General features: G+C 45.8%; 1 pseudogene; it reads left to right on the forward strand.

Moving 5' to 3' along the window:
- Positions 1-1,335: 1,335 nt before the first annotated feature.
- Positions 1,336-13,048, forward strand: part of LOC127046016 (solute carrier family 22 member 13-like) — a 43,349-nt pseudogene continuing 31,636 nt past the window's right edge.

The raw sequence follows: 13,048 nt of genomic DNA on the forward strand, positions 1-13,048 counted from the left end.
CGGTGAACCTCCCACAGGCGTGCCTGCGGAGGGTCTGCTGGTCCCACGGCTTTGGTGGACCACCCGAGCCGCGGGACCAGCGGGCCCTCCGCAGGCACGCCTGCGGGATGTCCACCGGAGGCGTCTGCCGCCCTCCCGGCGACCGGCAGCATGCCCCCCGCGGCATGCCGCCCTGCTTGGGGCGATGAAATGTCTAGAGCTGCCCCTGTGTGTAGGACAGCAACTCTGTTCTTATTGCCTCAGTGCAGATGTCACACATGCACAGAGCATTCCCATGATAATGTTATTTCCATGAACAGATTACCCTGCCATAGTAACTTCCTGTTTAAACCAGTTTGTTTCGAAACAGCTCGTACCGTGACTACACAACCACGTTAAAGCGCTGAGGCGGCAGCTAGTGAAGATGTGCCCTAAGTGTTACCCTCATATTACCAATGGGGAAACTGACAGGTTAAGCCCCACATTTTCAAAAGTCACATCAAGCTTTTGGGTGCTCAACTAGAGACTCCTACGGTCTGATTCACCAGTGTGTTACTCTGCTTATCTGTGATATTTTGGCCCTTATTAACACAGTATCTGAGTGCCTCACGTTTAATGTATTTACCCTCACAACATTCCTGTAAGGTAGAGAATGCTATTATCCTCATTTTACAGATGGGAAATTGAGACAGACATACAATAAGTGACTTGCCCAAAGTCAAACCTGGGTCTCCCAAATCCCAGGCTACTATCCTAACCACTGGACCATCCTTCCTCTCTGCCTACTCCAGTCTTAAATTGATGTAACTCCACTGAAATCAGTTACTCCAGCTCGATGTCTGTGTAATCTTTGCTAAATCAGATACCTAATGCTTGACTTTCATAGGTGCTGAGTCCCCCAGAACAATTGGAATTAATGGGAGATGCAGGTGCTCAAGGGTTCAAAAAATCGGGCACCAGGAGCCTGGATTTAGGTGTGCAAAATTAGAGGCTGCTTTGCAAACTGATCATTAGCATCTTACCCAAGCTCACGCAGCTGGATCCTGCTAGAGATGACAATAGAATTCATATCTCCTGAGACCAAGTCCTCTCTAACCTCTAGCCTACACTGCCTTTCAGACTTCAGCACACAGGGAATGGCTGTTGTCTATTTTGTTAAAAGGTGATTAATACATTACACAGTGCAGTGTGTGAACTAGAAAACATGCATTATATTTTATTAACATGGATCCTGATGAAAAATTAGCTCTTTGCCTTAACTATGTACTTCCGGAGAGTTTATTTTATGTTTAAACATTAATTCCAGACCATATGAAAGGCTGGCTCAGTACTGTCTGCCCACAGACAAAGCTTACAATGACAAACTTCGGAGAAATTCTAAAAACAGTTGATGATTTTGGGAGATTTCAAAAATGTTTGCTGCTGCTAATTTCTGTGGCACATCCTAGCATTGCGTTCCACATGTTCAGCCAACTGTTCATGGTTATGCATGTGTACAGACAGCTGCAGCGGCACAGGAGCCAGCGAACAGAGCTGCTAACAGGGGAGTTTCAGAGGGAGTGCTGTTGGAGGAGCAGGTTTTTGTAGTTTGTGGATTGTATTGTGGAGTTTGTGTGTGAGTGAGTGTGTGTGCAGGCTGCTAGGGGCCATGTGCTGGGAGCGAGGCTGAGCCCTGAGTTGGGGGCGGGGCTTACCTGATTAGGGGTCCTATATAAGGAGCCAGGCACTCAGGCAGCGGCACAGGAGCCAGCGAACAGAGCTGCTAACAGGGGAGTTTCAGTGGGAGGTTACAGGGGAGACCAAGGCAGAGAAACCAGGAAGTCAGACAAGGGAAGGGGCAGGAGTCTGCCAGCAGCCCAGTGCGTGTTGGTGGCCTGTGGTGCGGTGTGAGGCGTGGATTGCCAGGCACAGAGTTGGAAGGGTATGATGGAGGCAGAGGCAGCAGGTAGAGACACACTGAGGATGACTGGATGCGGTAGCTGTGGCATGTACATGGTCCTGGAGGGGGCACCTGAAAGGAGTTTCGTCTGCATGAAGTGCCGCCTGATAGAGCTGCTGGAAGAAAAGATAAGAGGACTGGAGATGCAGGTGGAAACTCTGGCTGAGTTTAGAAGGGGGTTTGAGCAGATGATGGAACACAGACATGATGAGGCGCAGGGGATAAGCTCAGACGTGCGGATAGAAGCAGGACCAAAGAACTCTGAGGAGGGGCTGCTGGGTGAGGAAAGTGGACGGTGGAAGCATGTGACTAGGAGAACCAGGCAGAGGAAAAGACGGGCCAGCGATGGAGAAATAGAACTCAGGAACAGGTTTGCTGAGTTGGAAAAGGAAGATGGAGCGCAGCAGGCTGCTGAAGGAGAGAGGGCGAGGAAGAAGAGGCGAGCAGCTAGTCCTGCAGAAGGAGGGGAGGAGTCAATGGAGGCGACACCAAGTATGAGCCCTAGGAGGATTGTAAGGGCGAATACAAATCGAGAGGACTTGCGGCCAGCTGGTGTGGGGGATAGACCGGAGAATCACACTGTTGCCAGGAAAAGGCAAGTCTACGTGATTGGAGACTCTTTACTGAGAAGAATAGACAGGCCTGTAACTAGACCTGATCGGGAGAACAGAAGGGTGTGCTGTCTGCCAGGGGCTAAGATACAGGATGTGGACCTGAGGCTGAATAGGATCCTAGCGGGAGCGGGAAAGAATCCGTTGATTGTCCTTCATGTGGGAACGAATGATACGGCTAGTTACTCGCTGGACTGTATCAAGGAGGACTATGCCAGACTGGGGAAGACGCTCAAAGAAATCGAGGCTCAGGTGATCTTCAGTGGGATTCTGCCGGTTCCTAGAGCAGGGCGACGAAGGAGTGACAAGATTATGGCGATCAACAGATGGCTCAGGCATTGGTGTTATAAGGAGGTCTTTGGGATGTACGGTCATTGGGAAGCGTTTACGGATAGACAACTGTTCGCTCAGGATGGACTTCATCTAAGTAAGGAGGGAAATAGAATTCTAGGATGGAGGCTCGCCGACCTCATCAAGAGAGCTTTAAACTAGGAAGTTGGAGGAGATGGTTGGGAGATGCTCAGGAGATCTCCACGCTGGAATATAACCTGGAGAGGGAAGTAAACAAAGTGAGAGGGGATACCCTTGCGGACCAAAGAATTGATCCAAGGAGGAATAGTGGAGTAGAAACCAGAGTAACGGGTGATGCTGGTGGTAGAAGGCCTGTGCACGACGGGGGAAAGAATGTCACTGACGCCAAACGCCAAAAATTAAAATGTCTGTACACTAATGCGAGGAGCCTAGGTAACAAGATGGAGGAACTGGAGCTACTGGTGCGGGAAGTGAAACCGGATATTATAGGGATAACAGAAACCTGGTGGAATAGTACTCATGACTAGAGTACAGGTATTGAAGGCTATGTGCTGTTTAGAAAAGACAGGAAGAAAGGCAAAGGTGGTGGAGTAGCCTTGTACATCAATGATGAGATTAACTGTAATGAAATAAGAAGCGATGGAATGGATAAGACAGAGTCTGTCTGGGCAAAAATCACACTGGGTAAAAAAGCAACTAGAGCTTCCCCTGAGATAGTGCTTGGGGTGTGCTATAGACCACTAGGATCTGATTTGGATATGGATAGAGACCTCTTTAATGTCTTTAATGAAGTAAACACAAAGGGGAAATGTGTGATTATGGGAGACTTCAACTTCCCGGATATAGACTGGAGGACGAGTCCTTGCAAGAATAATAGGGGTCAGATTTTTCTGGATGTGATAGTGGATGGATTTCTTCATCAAGTAGTTGAAGGACCTACGAGAGGGGATGCCATTTTAGATTTGGTTTTGGTGAGCAGTGAGGACCTGGTAGAAGAAATGGTGGTAGGGGACAACCTTGGTTCGAGTGATCATGAGCTGATTCAGTTCAAACTAGATGGAAGGATAAACAAATGTAGATCTGGGATTAGGGTTTTCGACTTCTCGAGGGCTAATTTTAAAGAGTTAAGGAAATTAGTTAGGGAAGTGGATTGGATGGAGGAACTTGTGGATTTAAATGCGGAGGAGGCCTAGAATTACTTTAAGTCGCAGCTGCGGAAATTGTCGGAAGCCTGCATCCCAAGAAAGGGGAAAAAAACCATGGACAGGAGTTGTAGGCCAAGCTGGATGAGCAAGCAACTCAGAGAGGGGATTAGAAAAAAGCAGAAAGCTTACAGGGAGTGGAAGAAAGGCGGGATTAGCAAGGGAAGCTACCTTGGTGAGGTCAGAACACGTAGGGATAAAGTGAGGAAGGCTAAAAGCCGCATTGAATTGGACCTTGCAAAGGGAATCAAAACCAATAATAAAAGGTTCTACAGCCACATAAATAAGAAGAAAACAAAAAAAGAAGAAGTGGGGCCGCTATACACTGAGGATGGAATGGAGGTTAAGGATAACCTAGGCATGGCCCAATATCTAAATAAGTACTTTGCCTCAGTTTTTAATAAGACTAGTGAGGAGTTTAGCGATGATGGAGGGATGATAAATGGGAATGTGGATATGGAGGTGGATATTACCGCAACTGAGGTAGAGGCCAAACTTGAACAGCTTAATGGGACAAAATCGAAGGGCCCGGACAATCTCCATCCGAGGATATTAAAGGAACTGGCGCGTGAAATTGCGAGCCCGTTAGCAAGAATTTTTAAGCAATCGATAAACTCGGGGGTTGTGCCATACAACTGGAGGATTGCTAACGTAGTTCCTATTTTTAAGAAAGGGAATAAAAGTGATCCGGGTAATTATAGGCCTGTTAGCTTGACGTCTGTAGTATGTAAGGTCTTGGAAAAAATTTTAAGGGAGAAAGTAGTTAAGGACATAGAGGTCAATGGTAATTGGGACGAATTGCAACATGGATTTACTAAAGGTAGATCGTGCCAAACCAATCTGATCTCCTTCTTTGAGAAGGTGACGGATTACTTAGATAAAGGAAATGTGGTAGATATAATTTACCTCGATTTCAGTAAGGCGTTTGACACGGTTCCACATGGGGAACTGTTAGTTAAATTGGAAAAGATGGGGATGAATATGAAAGTTGTAAGGTGGATAAGGAACTGGTTAAAGGGGAGATTCTAGCGGGTCGTATTGAAGGGTTGGAAGGAGGTCACTAGTGGAGTCCCTCAAGGATCGGTTTTGGGACCGATCTTATTTAACCTTTTTATTACTGACCTTGGCACAAAGAGCGGGAATGTGCTAATAAAGTTTGCGGATGACACGAAGCTGGGGGGTATTGCTAACATGGAGAAGGACAGGGATACTATTCAGGAAGATCTGGACCACCTTGTAAACTGGAGTAATAGAAATAGGATGAAATACAATAGTGAAAAGTGCAAGGTCATGCATTTAGGAATTAATAATAAGAATTTTAGATATATGTTGGGGACGCATCAGTTGGAAGCGACAGAGGAGGAGAAGGACCTTGGGGTATTGGTTGATAGCAGGATGACTATGAGCCGCCAATGCGATACGGCTGTTAAAAAAGCAAATGCGATTTTAGGATGCATCAGGCGAGGTATTTCCAGCAAGGATAAAGAGGTGTTAGTACCGTTATATAAGGCGCTGGTGAGACCCCATCTGGAATATTGTGTGCACTTCTGGTGTCCCATGTTCAAGAAGGATGAATTTAAACTGGAACAGGTCCAGAGACGGGCTACTAGGATGATCCGAGGAATGGAAAACCTGCCTTATGAAAGCAGACTCAAAGAGCTTGGCTTGTTTAGCCTGGCCAAAAGAAGGCTGCGGGGGGATATGCTTGCTCTATATAAATATATCAGGGGGGTTAACGTTAGGGAGGGAGAGGAATTATTTAAGTTTAGTACTAATGTAGGCCCGAGGACGAATGGGTACAAACTGGATATAAGGAAGTTTAGACTTGAAATTAGATGAAGGTTTCTAACCATTAGGGGAGTGAAGTTCTGGAACAGCCTTCCGAGGGAAGTAGTGGGGGCAAAAGACTTTTCTGGCTTTAAGACTAAGCTGGATAAGTATATGGAGGGGATGTTATGATAGGATAGTTTAATTTGGGCAATTGATCTTGGATTATCACCAGATAAGTCTGCTCAATGGTCTGCGGGGAGATGTTGGATGGGATGGGAACTGAGTTACTGCAGATAATTCCTTCCTGGGTGCTGGCTGGTGAGTCTTGCCCACGTGCTCAGGGTTTAGCTGATCGCCATATTTGGGGTCGGGAAGGAATTTTCCTCCAGGGCGGATTGGCAGGGGCCCTGGAGGTTTTTTGCCTTCCCCTGCAGCGTGGGGCATGGGTCGCTTGCTGGTGGATTCTCTGCAGCTTGAGGTCTTCAAACCAATTTTGAGGATTTCAATAACTCAGTCCTGGGTTAGGGGTTGTTATAAAAGTGGATGGGTAGGGTTCTGTGGCCTGCCTTGTGCAGGAGGTCAGGCTAGATGATCATATTGGTCCCTTCTGACCTATGAGTCTATGAGCCTGAATTTAGAAGATGGTAGGATCCAGGCTTTTTTGTTGCAAGCTCCTTCTCATTCCAAAGACTTTTCAAATAATAACAGACTTCTGCAGAGAATTATGTATTTCTGGCAAACACAGAGCCGTGAGTGATCTCTGGGCTGCACACTCCCCAAGTTGCTGTGTTTTGTCCCAGTACACTGGACCTGTGTGCTCTTAAGCGTCCCTTGATCTGACTAAGTTGAAGCACTGCTTTTTCCCTTGGCTTCTTTCATGCTTTCTAGGCACAGACTGTCTGTTATCCCTTCACAGAAGTGGGGTCCCTAGTCCCCCAGGACCAGTGCTGCCTTCTCAGTAGTTGCAGCACACCCTCTCCCAGGGTTCCACCTCCTGGACACTCTGGGTTTACGGTGTAACTCTTCCGGGGCCTGTGAAAGCTGAAGCACATACAGAGACTTTGCACAGGAGTCTAAAGCAAATTACATTTTTACTTTAGGCCAGCAACATCCAGATAAAACAATACAGCATCTACACACTAGTCACCTCAGGCTGATATCCAGCCTTTGCTCATCCTAGGGAGTCTGTCTATGTTGAGGTAGGTAAGGTTCCTTCTTGCTTTTTATTTGAAATCATGGAGTATCTCTCCTTCAGCCTGTCGTCTTTGACCTTGACTCATCCCTCAGTCACTCTCCTCTCCCATTGAAAGACTCCCTGTATTCCTCCTGTGCGTCCTTTCTGACTCTCTTCTCCATCACCTCTATCCCTGTGTCCTACTTGGGAATTTTCCACTTTGCCACCTCCCTGTCCCTGTGGAGAAGTTGGGACTAGTTATTCTAGCTTTGTCTAAGCCATTGTTCCAAGGCGTTTCCACCTGAATAGGTGACCAATGAGGTTTAGCAAGCCACCATTGTCTTGGTCTGGCAGATAGGTGACACAGCCCCTGTCAACCCATGGCTGACTCACTGCACTCATTCCATGATAGTGATTTCATGGCATCAACCATAACTGATAAGTTGTGATGACTTGGGGAATCTGACTGTACACAGCCTCTCTATTGTGATAGTTTCTAAGGTTCTTATTCCGCACGGACTTGTTCCATGTGACTGGAGCGCCTGATTTTAACCAATAAACACTGATCAGATCACCCCAAATACAAATAAATATATCAGTGTTTATCCAATAAACACTAGTAATACTTATGTAATTCATGTTGAATTCAGTCCCTTCCTAGCATGGTTTGTTTATACAGCTGTCCCTGCTCCCTGGCTGCTATCTCTGGGCTTGTCTACATAGAGTAGTAATGGGGACTGTAGGGCTATGATTTCTAGAGTGCACTAATGTGCTGGGCTTTAAGTGGTCCATATAGACCCTGCTAGTGTGCGCTATGTTGTAGTGTAGACGTATCATAAATGTTCCCTAGTGCACTTTAACATAGTGCTATTTGAAACAGTACTGTGTGTACCCCCCCCTCAATTTTTGTACATCTACATAGAGCTTAAAAACTTCAAAAAATAACCCCCTCAAAATGAAATTAATAATCTCCCAAAGCCAGAAGCCCTACATACGGCTGAACTGGCAAAGAACTCCGATGATCCCGTTTGTGTTAGCTGTTCCATGTAGAAATCTCTCTGATGGCTCATGTCAAACCCTGCTGTCCAGAATAACAAAAGTGCAAGAGGGACATTGTGATGGTTTGGATCACAGAAATCCCCTTGGGAACTGCCAATTGATGTGCCAAGACTACTCCTGCCCCTGCTTTCCCTGCCCTCCTGGGACACCAGCACCCTGTCTTGTGAGCCAGACAAGCCAGTCTGCTCCATCACAGACCAAGGGCTGAACCACATGCCCCAAAGCTGCAGGCTTAGCTGAAAGCAGCTTTCAGAAGTGTTTCTGTCTTTAACACTCAGATGCCCAACTCCCAATGGGATCTAAACCCAAATAAATCTGTTTTACCTTGTATAAAGCTTATGCAGGGTAAACTCGCCTTCTGTAACACTGATAGAGAGATATGCACAGCTGTTTGCCCCCGCCTTCCAGGTATTAATACATACTCTGGGTTAATTAATAAGTAAAAAGTGATTTTATTAACTACAGAAAGTAGGATTTAAGTAGTTCCAAGTAGTAACAGACAGAACAAAGTGAATTACCAAGTAAAGTAAAATAAAACATGCAAATCTAAGTCTAATACAGTAATAAAACTAAATACAGATAAAATCTCACCTTCAGATGTTTCAGTAAGTTGCTTTCACACACTGGATGCCTTCCTAGTCTGGGCACAATCCTTTCCCCTGGTACCTCCCTTGTTCCAGCTCAGGTGGTAGCTAGGGGATTTCTCATGATGGCTTCCCTCTTTGTTCTGTTCCACCCCTTTATATATCTTTTGCATAAGGCAGGAATCCTTTGTCCCTCTCTGGGTTCCCACCCCCTCCTTTTCAATGGAAAAGCACCAGGTTAAAGATGGATTCCAGTTCAAGTGACGTGATCACATGTCATTGTAAGACTTCATTACCCACTTGCCGCCACACAGGTATACAGGAAAACTTGCAAGTAAAAAAGCCATCTGTACTCAATTGTCCTGGTTGATTGGGAGCCATCAAGATTCCAAACCACCATTAATGGCCCACACTTTGCATAATTACAATAAGGCCCTCAGAGTTATATTTTATATTTCTAGTTTCAGATACAGGATACAAATAGGATGATCACACTCAGTAGATGATAAGCTTTGTAATGATACCTTACAAGAGACCTTTCGCATGAAGCATATTCCTGTTAGTCTATTCATACTCATCAGCATACTTTCATAAAATCGTATACAGTGCAATGTCACAGACATGCTAGAGCTTGTGTAGATAGACCTGTTGGAATTGTCTTCCTAAGAGGACCGAGAGAGGTCTATGGGCTTGTCTACACTAATGCGCAGGATCAATCTAAGATACGCAACTTCAGCTACGTGAATAGCGTAGCTGAAGTTGATGTGCTTAGATCTACTTACTGCGGTGTCTTCACTGAGGTAAGTCGACAGCTGTCCCTCTCCCGTCGACTCTGCTCGCGCTTCTTGATCTGGTGGAGTACAGGAGTCGATTTATCGCGTCTGTAGTAGACGTGATAAATCGACCCCTGCTGGATTGATTGCTGCCCGCCGATCCAGGGGGTAGTGTAGACAAGCCCTATGTCTCACTTTGCAGATATTCGCTATAGTCACTTTGCTGCATCGCTTTTCTGTATAAAGTGTTCAGTCTTTAATGCTCATTCTGCTTGTCCAAGCATTTATTCTACACGTATCTAGGCTTGCCAATGTTGGTTGGATGAAATCCTGGATTTTCATCCCATGACATAATCTTTAATGACTAAACTTTAATTCCTGGGGACTCCAGGACAATCCTGGAGGGTTGGCATCCCTATGCTCATCACTGCAGGTATTGAGCACTTCATTATAAAATCCAAAGATGATCCAATTCTTTTCCTTCCCTCTTCCCCCCCCCCCCATCCAGTAGGGTTTTTCTCTCCTCCTTTTTCCATCTTGAGGTGGGAAAACTAAGATAAGCCACATCTGCTCTCTACCCCTTTCCTGACCCACCCAGTCTCCCCCCTGTAGATCCCAGGTGCCTTCTCTTAAGCCCCTCTGATGATCAGGAGATAAATCTTTCACCAGTTACGGGTTTGAATTGCTTCTTCCTAGGGTCAGTCTCTACATTTAACCTTTTTCATAAGGTCCTCACCCCCCCACTGTTTTATTAGCACTGCTGCAGTTTCATGGGTCGTGTCTGTGGTCAGAACGCTCATGTAACTTGACTGCCGTCATGATCATGTTACTTAAATTATACTTAGCCTCCTTGTAGCCATTATAAACGTGAGCAGTTTGTTCAGATAGTCCAGCAATGGCTTCTGAGGACAAACTGACTTCCACATCGCCTGAGTTCCAGCTTTGTTGCTGTTGTTTACCAGGCACCATGGTGTGTCTGGAATTTGGCACAGTATGTGGAGACACCTAGTGGCTATATAACATTCTGCAAATTACAGCTTAAACAGGGTGGTGGTGCTTTCCTCCCTGAGAGAACCCAAAGGGTGATGCCGTGCAATCACTATTCTGTCCCAAGGATGCTGTTTTCTGAGAGTTGCATGGTTCTTTATCACTCTCCCTGGTTAGTCTCCTTGTGTTCTAGTCCTTACACATGAGATTAGCTGAGACACTTGTTACCTCCACTAGTAACTCACTAAATACTTGGCCAGTGGCAGAGTGTTCTTGGCAAAAGGCCCTTGTGTTTAGAATTCTCTCCCCAGTGTGGTCACTACAGGGAGCAGATGGGATTCTGAACATGTGCAGGAAACAGATCTCTAGAGGCGATAGAGCAGTACCAGTCTCAGTGAGAGCAGACTCCTTTGCTGGCAATGCTGCAGAGGGCAGAAAGAACCCAATTTGCCCCTAAAATAACAGGCTGAATTGCAGGGTTGGGGAGGGGGGTGGTGAAGGAAAGTCTATTAAGGTGCGCATATTTGCTATGGAATGACAGCAAATCACTCAAATGCCGTATTTTGCACCGCTTTTCAGCACATTCTCAAATGTAGTTACTCCCTGAGCCCAGGGAGCAGGCGTAGCCAGACTTTCCTGGCTAAATGAGGCTTATAAAACAATGAGCCCAATTACATTTTATTTTTGAGCAAATAAAACCTTTTACATCCCTTCTACACCCTCCTCCAAAAAAAATAGTTTTCAAAGCACTGCGGGGGTGTTAGCCAAATTTTTTCTGTTCAAATCAATACAAGGTCCAGGGAAATAAGACGTAAATGCTTAACAAGGAGGGGAATTAATCATTGAAACAACTTACTAAGGATCGAGGTGTGCCAATGGTCTGCCACCTTGGAGTGCCCCCTTCTGGCATGGGGTGGTCCTGCAATCCCCTGCCCTCATAAGAACGTCCATACTGGGTCAGATGAAAGGTCCATCTAGCCCAGTATCCTGTCTGCCGACAGTGGCCAATGCCAGGTGCCCCAGAGGGAATGAACAGAACAGGGTATCATCAAGTGATCCATCTCTATTGCCCATTCCCAGCTTCTAGCAAACGTTTCCTTTTCTCAGGGTTCCTCAGGAATACTTCTCCAACAAAGACAGGAGTATGCACTGGGTTAATGTATGAACAGGGACACCTCAAATCACCAATTAAAGTTCAGTACTGTAACTCGAAAGATTCTGGCTCTGTCGTCTTCTTTGACTCCAGGCTCTTCATCAGTCCATCGCCCCCTTCAGACTGGAGAGCTTTCAGGCTCCCCCCAGAGTCCCTTGTCCCACATCTGCTCTTTGCCCTTTCCTGACTCCCCCTGTAGGCCTCTGCTGCCTTCTTTTAAGCCTACCTGGGGGTCTGCTGGCCCAATCACTGGCCTTTTCCTCTTAAAAGGCCAATTCCATCATGTGGCATGGTGGATTCTCCATCACTGGCAATTGTTAAATGAAGACTAGCAGTTTCTCTAAAAGTTGTAGTCTGGTTCAATCAGGAATCATGTCAGGGACATAATATGGGTTGTGTTATGCAGGGGGTCAGACTAGATGGTCTCAATGGTCTCTTCTGACCTTCCAATATATTAATTTGTCTTTTACCTATGTTAGGTACTTATATGGCCTCCTTTACTGTCACAGCTGAGTGCTTCACTTTCCTTAATGTATTTATGCCCACACTACCCTTGTGAGGTAGGGAAATACTATTATGAATACATGCAGTCTGCTTCAGAGCAGAGACTTGAATCTGGGTATCGCAAGAGCTAGGCTGGGGCCCTACCATTGGACCTTCCTTTCTTTTGTTTTTGTTTTGACGTTTGTAATTAGATCAGAGTTTGAACCGAAAACACATGGTTGTGTGGCTAACTCCCATTTCTCTTTGAAAATCGCAACCACTGCTTCCTGACTGCCAGCCAGGATACCCGGGCATCTGCCTTGAGAAGTCTGTTGAAGTCACGGCTAGTTAAATCCTTGTCTCTTGGTTTTATCTTAAAAGCTTTACCTTTGCACATGAAGTGTGACACTGGTGGAAGTTAAGTAGTGTACAAAGTAAGTTCATGAAGACCAACGTGTATTTCATAAGGCTGCCATGAGGATGGAACATGACATAACTTCATCTTAGTTGATTATTTTATGGAGTTCTCATTTTGTTTAAACATTAATTTCGCTCCGTGTGACAAAGTCCAGCCATGGCCAACTCCACAATGGCAAACTTGGAGACATTGTCTAGGTTATGGGAGGTGCTGAGACATTTAAAAAATGGCTGGTGCTGATACTCAGCCTCGCAAACTTTCTGCTTGTCTCATGTTTGGCCAAGTGTTCATGGTTATGGATGTGACTCATCATTGTTATACAAGCTGCATCTATGCCATTAGCTCAAACCTGACCAAACAACAACAGCTGAACATAACCATCCCTAGGAACACACATGGATCTTACAAGGGATGTCACATGGATGGTCCTGTGGATCCGGATATTGACTCCATCCTAGAATATGGATTTAATTCCACTGAGCAGTGCCAAGTTGGCTGGGTCTGTCCTTCAGAACGAAAACCAGTGTCGGTGACTGAGGCCTGTAACTGCATTGTGATTCTACATTTATCGCTAAGAAGCATCGTGCTGAATCAAAAGGTATAT

Source organism: Gopherus flavomarginatus, chromosome 2 (genome assembly GCF_025201925.1).
Source record: "Gopherus flavomarginatus isolate rGopFla2 chromosome 2, rGopFla2.mat.asm, whole genome shotgun sequence".
Classification (NCBI taxonomy): domain Eukaryota; kingdom Metazoa; phylum Chordata; order Testudines; family Testudinidae; genus Gopherus; species Gopherus flavomarginatus.